The 10,560-nt window shown below is 46.3% G+C and overlaps 1 pseudogene; it reads right to left on the bottom strand.

The window, feature by feature from the left end:
• Positions 1-575: 575 nt before the first annotated feature.
• On the bottom strand, positions 576-3,533 carry LOC101663541 (annotated as a pseudogene).
• Between the last annotated feature and the right edge of the window lie 7,027 nt (positions 3,534-10,560).

The following is a 10,560-nucleotide window of genomic DNA, read 5'->3' as shown; positions in this document are numbered from 1 at the left end:
TGTTGAATGATCTGATCTGAAATGTTTACTTTTTGAACAAAAAGCCTTCACTGATTTGCTTGGACAGTTAGTAATGCAGCTTACAAATAAGCACAGCTGAGAAGTGACTTGGAAACGCATTTAAATCACAAGAATCACGGTAAAAGGTCTGGAGAAAAAGGAAACAGTGAAATATTTCTATTCATACATCCACACCTTGAGGCAAGAAGATGTCCAACTAGTTGTAAGAAAGTTATCTGGCACAATAACCATCCGAGTCTGACACCCACCACTAAGGCAGGTTGGGGAGACTCTCGTCACTGTATCAGATGATTCCCAGCAAGAGGTAGTCACAGACACTGACGGCCAAACACCCAGGCAGGCCTGCATAGACAGAAACTCCAGCCATCGAACAGACCGCCCACGTGTACTGATGGAGAAGGCCTGCTCACTTATTAACCCGGCAGTGTCCAGCCCCAGGCCATCCACTGGAGAACCACAGAAGGGCCCTGAAAGGTGTATCTGCAAGAGGAGAAGCAAGTGCTGATGTGTGTCCAACCGTAAGGGTTTCCCCCACGGTCGCAGTCCTGAGGCACCTAGCTGGACTCCAGGATCCAGTCACTGCTGGACATGGGCGAGACCGGGAGCATCCCGTCCCGAGGGACTTCCCGGGAGCCACGGAAGCCGCTCCTGCTTCTGAAAATATTCTTCCTCTTCATCAAAGAAGCCCTTTACCAGTTCGTACAAGCAGTCCGGGCTGGAGGCTGCCTGGCACCTCCTTTTTGCTCCTGAATTGACTCGGAGAGGCTGTCGAGTTGACCGAGCAGGGACATGTCCAGCTGCCGAGTCCAACCATCTCCTAGCGGAGCAGCGCCAGCGCCGTGTCCAAGTTGGGGGGCTTGGCCAAGGTGACCTGGACACGCGTGGGGCCGCCCCCAGCGCCCCCGCGGCTCAGCTCATCCTGGATGTGCGACTTCTGCGCGAACAGCCGCTCCAGAGGTCGCCAGCCGCCCTCCCGAAGTGGAGCAGCGTCGACCGCACACCCCGCACACCTCCGGGCCGGCCGCGCCCACGGACCCTGGCAGTGCCCACCACTCGTCTTGCCACCACCAGAACTCGCCGGACGCCGGGCTCCATCGCCAGCCCCAGCTGTCGCGCCTAGTTCTCCCAAAATTTCTTAATATGGTTCATCTATCCACATGTCTGTAACTCCCACCACATGATTGCGTGGGTCTATGTAAATAGGGTGGATGAGACTAGAATAAAGAGAATTGGCCCGTTTTAGTTGCCCCCCCTCCCCCGCCCCCAGCTATGAGAGAGCTGTCTCAGAAGCAGAAGAACAATTCCCAAGACCATCCAGGAAGAAGAGCCACGAGAGCCCTCCCTCTTAGAAATAGTGGAGGCAATAGAGGCCATACCACACTGAGACTAGAGGTTGAGGCGAGTGGACCATAAAATAGAGCAGAGGAACAGGGTCAAGGCCATGAGACTGGGAGGTAGAGAGTGGACAGGCTTCATGGCCTATGGAGACCAGAGACCTAGAGACCACATGAAGGTGAGGACCAGAGAGAGAGACTTGGCTGCCAATGACTGTATCCTAACTGTTTGCTGATTCTGATCTGTGGTGACATGTTAACTTCCCTCTGGAGAAAGACTGGGCTTTCTGCTCCCATAAACAGTTACAGTCTGGGAAACCCACAGGGCGTGACTATGGGTCAGCATGGACTTGGCAGTGAGTTTGATTTGGATGTGGTCAAGTGCCCTACTGAACCACATCATTGTGAGTTGTATCTGTGAGTTCTGTGCAGCCATTGCAAAGAATTATTGACTCTGGTAGACAAAGGGAGTGTTGTGGGAGGAACGGTAGGTGTTCGAATAGGGTAAAGAAGGATGGAGGGTGGAGACATGTCTGACCTCTTCCTCGTGGACCTAGGCCCTGGTCTTGCAAGCGTTGAAATCTCCTTCTGCCTTGTGTAGCCAGAGGAAGTCAGATGAGGCCTTCTTGCCATTTTCACCTTCCTATGTGAGTATGAATGTGTTTTGAATGTTTTTTGCAAAAGCGCTTGTAAAGATCCTGATCTCTGCACATGTAGTTGTAACGTAAAAGAGGATGCACAAGTAGGCAGAAGAGAGATGCCATGCCAACTGAAGACTTCTCTGGGGCAAAAGCTCAGAAGAGACAAGGCCCTTCCTTCAGAGCTGACAGAGAAAGAAAGGCTGCCCCTACCATGCTCAGAATTTGGACTTCTAGCCTCCTCATCTATGAGAAAATGAACTATTTCTTATAATCACCCCTTTGTGGTATTTCTGCTTAGCAGCACTAGCTAAGTAAGACAGTGACTATCCTGAGTGGTTCTCTGGCAAAACTAAGTGTTACTTCCCCTACACACTAAGGCTACCACTCCTCTGTCAGCTGGTTGTTCTGCGGTGGCTTGCGTGTTGCTGTGTGTATTAGTCTAGGTACTTTGGAGAAACAAATCCACGGCGACTCACGTATAAGAGAGAGTTTTATGTAAAGAAAATGTGCATCACGAAAACATCCCAACCCAACGCTGCCCAAGCCCACAAGTCCAACATTAACCCATTAACCCAACACCAGTCCACAAAGTCCTCCACCTCACAACACAGAGGCCACAATGCCGACTGCAGGAGGAAAGCTGAGTCAGTGAATGAACAATCATCTCAGCACTGGCAGGGGTCTCCACACGGCTGCTCCAGCACCCAGGGCTGCATCGGGATAGATCCATGCGGCTTCTCCTTGGGGATGTCTTGTAGGAAGTCAATCTTGCAAGCTGAAGCAGGGAACTGCTAAGGCAGCTGCACCCAGTGCAACCATCACAAAACAAGAGACCCGAGAACTAGAAAGGCGAGGCTTCACCACCCATTTATCCCTCCGCCTTTCAACCAGCACCACATGTGATTATCGGCCAGGCTGGCACAATTAACTAACTCACTGTGATTCTGGAAGCCATACCATTGGTATTTCAAATACCAGCAGGGTCACCCAGAGTGAACTGGTTTCAGCCAATCTTCCGGATGAAGAATGGTCTGGGAAGAAGGAATAGGCTTTGCATGTTTCAGGAGAGACCATTTCCTGGAAAAGGACATTATGTCTGGTAAAACAGGAAAAAAAAAAGAAGACTTTCGATGAGATGGATTGGCCCAATGGCTGCAACAGTGGACTCAAATGTAACAATTAAGAAGCTGGTGTGGGATTGGGCAGTGTTTAATTCTGTTGTACATAAGGTTACTATGAGTTGACACCGGCTCCATAGCCCCTAACTCAACAGCAACAGATACTCAGGAGCCTGGCATCTTGGCCATGACAGCAGACTCTCAGTCTGCTCTCACCCTCGAGATTCCTCAGTGGGGAATCAGCCTCCAATGTATGGGCTCTCTTAGCTGCCTTGGATGTAGCTTAGGCACTAGTCTTATGTATCTCCGACATACAGGGGACCCATCTCAAAGCTCCCTCAGGGATCCCCGATGTCTTTCTCATGAGGCAAGGGGTTAGAGTAGTGTTGTTAGTTACCACCAGGTAAATTCTGACTCATGGTGATCCCCGATGTGCAGAGCAGAAGGGCGCTCTGTGGGGTTTGCAAGGCCGTGGCCTTTCAGAAGCAGATCGCCACGCCTTCCTTTCAAAGCACCTCTGGTTAGGCTTGACGCACCAACCCTCTTGTTGGTATAGAGGTCCGTGAAAGTTTTTTTCTGAAAAGGGCCATGTAGCAAATAGTTTAGCCTTTGTGAGCCACGTGGATAGTTTCAATGACTCAGCTTTGCCATGGAAACTTGGAAGTAGCCATGTTGCATTGCTGCTGCTATTGTTAGGTGCCGTCAAGCCGGTTCCCACCCATAGAGACTCTGTGCACCACAGAACTAAACAGTGCGTGATCCTGGGCCATCCTCCCATCGTTCCTATGCCTGAGTCCATGCAGCAATGGTGCCAATCCATCTCATTGAGGGCCTTCCTTTCTTCCACTGTGCCTCCACTTTACCAAACATGATGTCCTTCTTCAGGGACTGGTCTCTCTCGACAACATGTCCAAGGCATGTAAAGTGAAGTCTTGCCATCTTTGCCTCTAAGGAACACTCTAGCTGTACTTCTTCCAAGACAGATCCGCTTGTACTTTTAGCATTCCATGTTACATTCAATCTGCTTTGCCAGCATCATAATTCAAATGCATTGATTCTTCTATAGTCTTCCTTACTCAATGTCCAAATTTCACATGCCTATATGCAATGGAAAATACCATAGCTTGGGTCAAATGCACCTTAGTACTTAGAGTAACATGCTGGCTCGTCAATGCTCTAAAGAGGCTTTGTGCAGCAGACTTGCCTAATACACTATGTCTTTTGATCTCTTGACTGCTGCTTCCAGCAACATTGATTATGGATCCAAGAAGGCATGGCTCCTGGTAGGAAGCAGCTATAGCACACAAAACACATAAATAAATAAGCATGCTTTAGTATCAAATCAACTTTATCTGTTAGCTTAATTAGTTGCTCCCCAAAGCCCAGGCACTCTAGCAGGGGTCAGAACCAACCAAGGGATGCATATGGCAGCCAACTAAAAAAGAGGGGAAAAGAAAATAAAGAGGGGTGTGTGTGGATAATGGGGGAACAGGACACTAACCCACCCATGGGGAGGGTATTGTTTACATCTCCACAGGAAAGGGAGAGAGGGACCAGACCTCAATCTGGTATGCAAAGCCTTGAGGGCAACACACCAGCATGAAGCAGTGAACTAAAAGAGAAGTCTGCATAACCCACCCAAATCTCATCTACGTCGACCCCCTACCCAGAAGATTGCACTACAGAGGACAGCACTGTAGATACAGCCCAGGGAGAGTGGTGGGCCAGCCCAGACCACACGGGAGCAAACTAAGAGGGAGAGAGAGAGAGAGAACCGCATCCTGGTCCATCAAGCCCCAAGGACGACACTCCTACTCGGTGCAGCCAAGGCAGAGAGTACCCTAGGGCCAGCCCCACCGCAAGACATGATGCCCCCTTACTGACCCACAGAGCTGCAGGGGACAGTACAGGAGACACAGTGCAGGAATTGTGCCTGGTCTGGCCACCCTACACCAGGGCAAACATAAAGGGAGTGAAACAGCAACAAGAGGAGCAAAGCAAACCTAACCAAAGAAAGGAAAGAGCAAATTTCAATAGCAAGGATGAGGGATGAAACAGGGGATATTACAACAGACCCTAAGGAAATCAAAAGGATAATCACACAGTACTATGAAGGACTGTACTCAATTAATTCACCAACTTGGAAGACATGGAAAAATTCTTGGTAAACAATCCCTCCCTAGACTATCCCTGATGGACGTCAAGAATCTCAACAGACCCATAGCAATAGAAGAAATAGACAAGGTTATCAAGGGATTACCAACAAAAAAATCCCCTGGACCAGATGGCTTTACAGGAGAATTCTACCAAGCATTTGGGGAAGAACTAACACCAATCCTACACAAACTCTTCCAGAACATAGAAAAAGATGTCAAACTCCTAAACTCTTTCTATAAAGCTAGTGTAATTCTGATACCTAAATTCTAAACCCGGCAAGGATCCCTCAGGAATCAATAACTACAGACCAATTTCCCTAATGAATATTGATGTAAAAAGCCTTAACAAAATACTGGCCAACAGAATACAGAAGGATATAAAACAAATAATTCACCATGACCAAGTGGGATTCATATCAGGGATGCAGGGATGGTTCAACATACGAAAGACAATGAGTATTATTCGCCACATTGAAATGAAAAATGTTAAGAACCACATGATAATATCGATAGATGCGGAAAAAGCGTTCGACAACATCCAACACCAATTCCTGTTTAATACAGTTGAGAAGATAGGAATGTAAGGAAAATTCCTCAAGACAATCCAAGCTATATATGAAAAACCAATAACTAATGTGGTAGTCAATGGAGAAAAGACTAAAACAATCCCAGCGGGAAAGGGGACCAGACAAGGATGTCCCTTGTCCCCACTCCTTTTTAACATCGTACTGGAAGTCCTAGCTCACAGTATAAAGCAAAGAAAAGACATCCAAGGTATTCATCTGGGGAAGGAAGAGGTAAAACTCTCATATTTCACAGATGATATGATTTTATACGTGCAAAATCCCAAAAGCTCCACAAGGGGAGTGCTAGAAGCGATAGAGAAATATGGCAGAGTGACAGGATACAAGATCAACAGACAGAAGTCTATTGGACTGTTTTATACATCAGACAAGACCACGGAAGAAGGGATCAAAAAGGTAGTGCCCTTCACAATAACCAAGCACAAATTGAAATATCTAGGGATATACCTAATAAAAAAAAAAAAAAGACTTGTACAAGGAAAACTACAGAACACTATTACAAGAAACCAAGGGTGACCTCAACAAATGGAAGGCTATCCCATGCTCATGGATCAAAAGACTCAATATAGTAAAGGAGACAGTTCTCCCCAAGGCACTATGTAAGTTTAATGCTATCCTGATACAATTACCATCATCTTTTCAAAGAATTGGAAAAACTGATTACCAACTTCATATGGAGAGGGAAGAAACCCAGAATTAGCAGATAACTCCTCAAGAAAGACAAAGTTGGAGGATGTGGTAGTTACATAATCTGGTGTCAATTTGGGACTTGAGAGGATTAAGAGTGAAGGGATGGAGTCTAGTATGTCAATTGGATGATAGCCAATGAGGCCCCTGTGTGGGTATGACTTTCTCCTGAGAATTCTGGGAAATCTGTTTTTTTTCCTCCTTGGAGACCTGAGACACTTCTCTCTGCTCACTTCCTGGGAGACAATGCAGCTGACAAGACACATGGAACTACACTAGTACCCACAGCTGGAGAAGCCACATGGACCTACTCTGATGCAACCAGACCTCTGAAGCCAGAAAAGGCACATAGAAACCCCTGCCAGTGCTGAGATGCTTACACCGCCACTGAATCCAAAGACTTTCTACCCACTGGCCTGTGATCGTCCTGCATTTGGCATCATTGCATGTGTTTCGTGAGTCTAAAAAGGACTTTATAGATTGATATCAGACATATGGGCTAATATTGGGCTTATGTGCTTGGACTGGACTGGGTTGAGATGCTGTCTTAATGTACAAACAATTATCCTTTATATAAAACTCTCTCTTATACACATATGAATTTCTATGGATGTGTTTCTCTAATCTACCTGGACTAACACAGAGGGCTTGCTTTACCTGACTTTAGCACCTATTATACAGCCACAGTGGTCAAAACTGTGTAGTATTGGTATAATGATAGATACTCAGACCAATGGAAAAGAACTGAAACCCCAGAAATAAAATAATCAGCATACAGACAACTAATCTTCAAGAAAGGGCTCAAAAAACTATCAAATGGGAAGCAGATGCCCTCTTTAATAAGCGGTGCTGGGAAAAAATGGATATCTACCTACAAAAAAAGACCTTATCTCATTCCATGCACAAGAATAAACTCAAGGTGGATCACATACCTCAAAGTAAAACCCCAAACTACTAGGGCCATTAATGAGGGGATTGGGACAAACCTGAGAACCTTGGCACAGGGAATACATAGGCTATCAGAAATAGGGAAGGACACAAATACAGATGAGTCACAAATTGACAAGTGAAGATAAAACACCTGTTTTCATCAAAAGAATTTACCAAGAGAGTAATAAGAGAGCCCACAGACTTGAAAACATCTTTAGCAATGACACAGCCTAATTACTAAAATCCATAATACTCTGCTAACTGACCAAAAAAACCCAATTGCCCGCTGAGGAGGTGGGCAAAGGACCTGAACAGAAGTTTCTCAAGGGCAGAAATCTAAATTTCCAATAAACATATGAGGCAATGTTCCAGATCCTTAACCATAAAAGAAATGCAAATTAAAACAACTATGAGTTACCACCTAAAACCTCAAAGATAGCCCAATTCAAAAAATCAGAAAGTAACAAGTGTTGGAGGGGCTGTGGAAAGATAGGAACTCTCGTCCACTGCTGGTGGACCTGTAGGTATATACAGCCATTATGGAAATTGACTTGGCGATATCTGAAACAGATGGAAATTGAGCTACCCTATGACCCAGCAACCCCTACTGGGCATATACCCAGAAGAAGCAAGAAACAAACCACGGCCAGACATCTGTGCTCCAATGTTCATTGCAGCACAGTTCACAATTGCAAGGAGTTGGAAACGACCCAAATTTCCATCAATGGATGAATGGATTAAAAATGTTGGTAGATACATCCAATGGAGTATTATACATCCCTAAAAAGCAGTGATGAATCCATGGAACACACCACTGCATGGGAACAACTGGAGGAAATTATGCTAGGCAAAGTAAGCCAAGCACCAAAGAACAAATACAACATGAGTCCAATGAGGTAGGCAAAAAAAAAAAAAAAAGCAAAAAGGGGCATATAGGGAAAGCTACTGTATACATTCCCGGGGTGAGGTCCAAGTACTACAGCAAGTGCCAAACCAAACCCAGGAATGTGTATGGCAACCAACTTGAAAGAACGGGGGTGGCAGGAAGAGATATACAGGGGTAGCTGGGGAACAGGGCACTAACCCACCCAAGGGGAGGGTGTTGTTTATCTCTCCACAGGAGAGGGAGAGAGGGAATAGACTTCAACCCAGCCTGCCAAGATGTAAATGCAATGTACAGACATGAAGCAGGGAACCGTCTGCGGGGCCAGTCCCCAATCCCAACTATGTGGGCACCCCCCCCACCCCCAGAGGAATGCACTGCAGAGGACAGCACTGAAGCTGCAGCTCTGGAAGTGGGGCACATCTGATCAGGAGCAAATGAAGAAGGAAAGAGATAAAGTGGAACATACCATGGCCCACCAAGCTCTGAGGACAATATTCCAGCTCAGAGCAGCCAATGCACAGAGAGGATCACAGGGCCCGCCCCATCACGAGACACAACTAAGTGTCCCTCACTGACACATAGTGCTAACGGGGACAGCACTGGGAACACGGTGAGGGAGATGTGCCCAAGCCGACCCCACTGCACTGGGGTGAAACACTAAGGGTGTACAGCAGGGCAGCAAGGGGAGCAAAGCAACAAAGTCCCTGAGGAATGCCAAAGGTGGACTTTGGGGCCAGGGCATGGCACCCCAGTGGACTCAACTGGAGAACACTCATAAAGGTCAACAGACAGACCTGGAACTGCTTGAGGGCTTTTCAGTTTTTGCTGTTGATTTTTGTTTTGTTTTGTTGTATGTGCTGCTGTTGATTTATTTGTTTGTTTTTGCCTTCTTTTTCTATGTTTTGCTTTGCTTTATTTTTGTGCTTATTATTGTCTATGCATGTCTATCTGGACAAGAGAGGCAGGATGAACAATCTGGAGGAGAGAACAATGGGACCGACGGTGCCATGGGGAGACCCAGGAGAGGGGGTGCCAACAAACCCAGGGACAAATGAAGAATAAGTTATCTAAAATTGATGGCGAGGAGGGCATAGGATGTTTGGTGGGGCTCGAGCAAGGGCAATGTAGCCAAGAGGAATTACCAAAACTCAAATGAAGGCCAAACATGATAGTGGACGGGAGGAAAGTAAAAGGAAATAGAGGAAAGGACTGGGCAACAAAGGACATTTCTAGAGGTCTAAATGTAAATACACTTACATATAATGATAAGGGAATAGATCCATGTACATATATTTATTTATAAAATATTATGTTAGCAGATGGACATTGGGCTTCCACTCAAATACTCCCTCAACGCAAGAACAATTTGTTCTACTAACACGGCATTCTGTGATGTTTACCTTCCCTGACTATCGCTGAAGACAAAGCTGATGGTACCCAGCTATCAAAAGATATGGCGTCTGGGTTCTTAAAGGATTGAAGATAAACAAGTGGCCATCTAACTGAGAAGCAGCAAAGCCCACATGGAAGAAGCACACCAGGCTGAGTGATCATGAGGTGTCGATGGGATCAGGTATCAGGCATCAAAGACACAACACAAACAATCAAACAAAATCATATCAGTGGGAATGAGGGGGAGGGCAGAGTGTAGACCCAAAGCCCATCAGTAGTCAACTGAACACCCCCTGTCAGAAGGGCCACAAGGAAGAGATGAGCCTGTCAGGGTGAAGTATAGCACCGACAAAACACACAACTTTCCTCTAGTTCTTTAATGCTTCCTCCCTCCGCTCAACCCCCACTATCATGACCCCAGTTCTATCTTACAAATCTGGCTAGACCAGAACATGTACAATGGTACAAGTAAGAGCTCACAACACAGGGAATCCAGAACAGATAAACCCCTCAGGACCAATAAGGGGAACAGCGATACTAGGAGAGTAAGGGAAGGGGCAGGGGGAGCAAGGGGGAACCAATCACAATAATCGATATATGGCCCCCTCCCAGGGAGATAGACAGTAGAAAAGTGGGTGAAAGGAGACAGCGGTCAGTGTTAAGACATGAAAAAAAGAAAGAAGAATTTATAAATTATCAAGGGGACATGGAGGAAAGAGGGGGGAGGGGTGAATGAGGAGCTGATAACAAGGGCTCAAGTAGAAAGAAAAAGATGATGACAACATATGTACAGATGTGTTTGACACAATGG

Source organism: Echinops telfairi, unplaced genomic scaffold (genome assembly GCF_000313985.2).
Source record: "Echinops telfairi isolate 266 unplaced genomic scaffold, ASM31398v2 ScPeMD7_7469;HRSCAF=8507_0, whole genome shotgun sequence".
Lineage (NCBI taxonomy): Eukaryota > Metazoa > Chordata > Mammalia > Afrosoricida > Tenrecidae > Echinops > Echinops telfairi.
The sequence above is the reverse complement of the archived record's forward strand: the minus strand, read 5'-3'. Positions and strand labels throughout refer to the sequence as shown.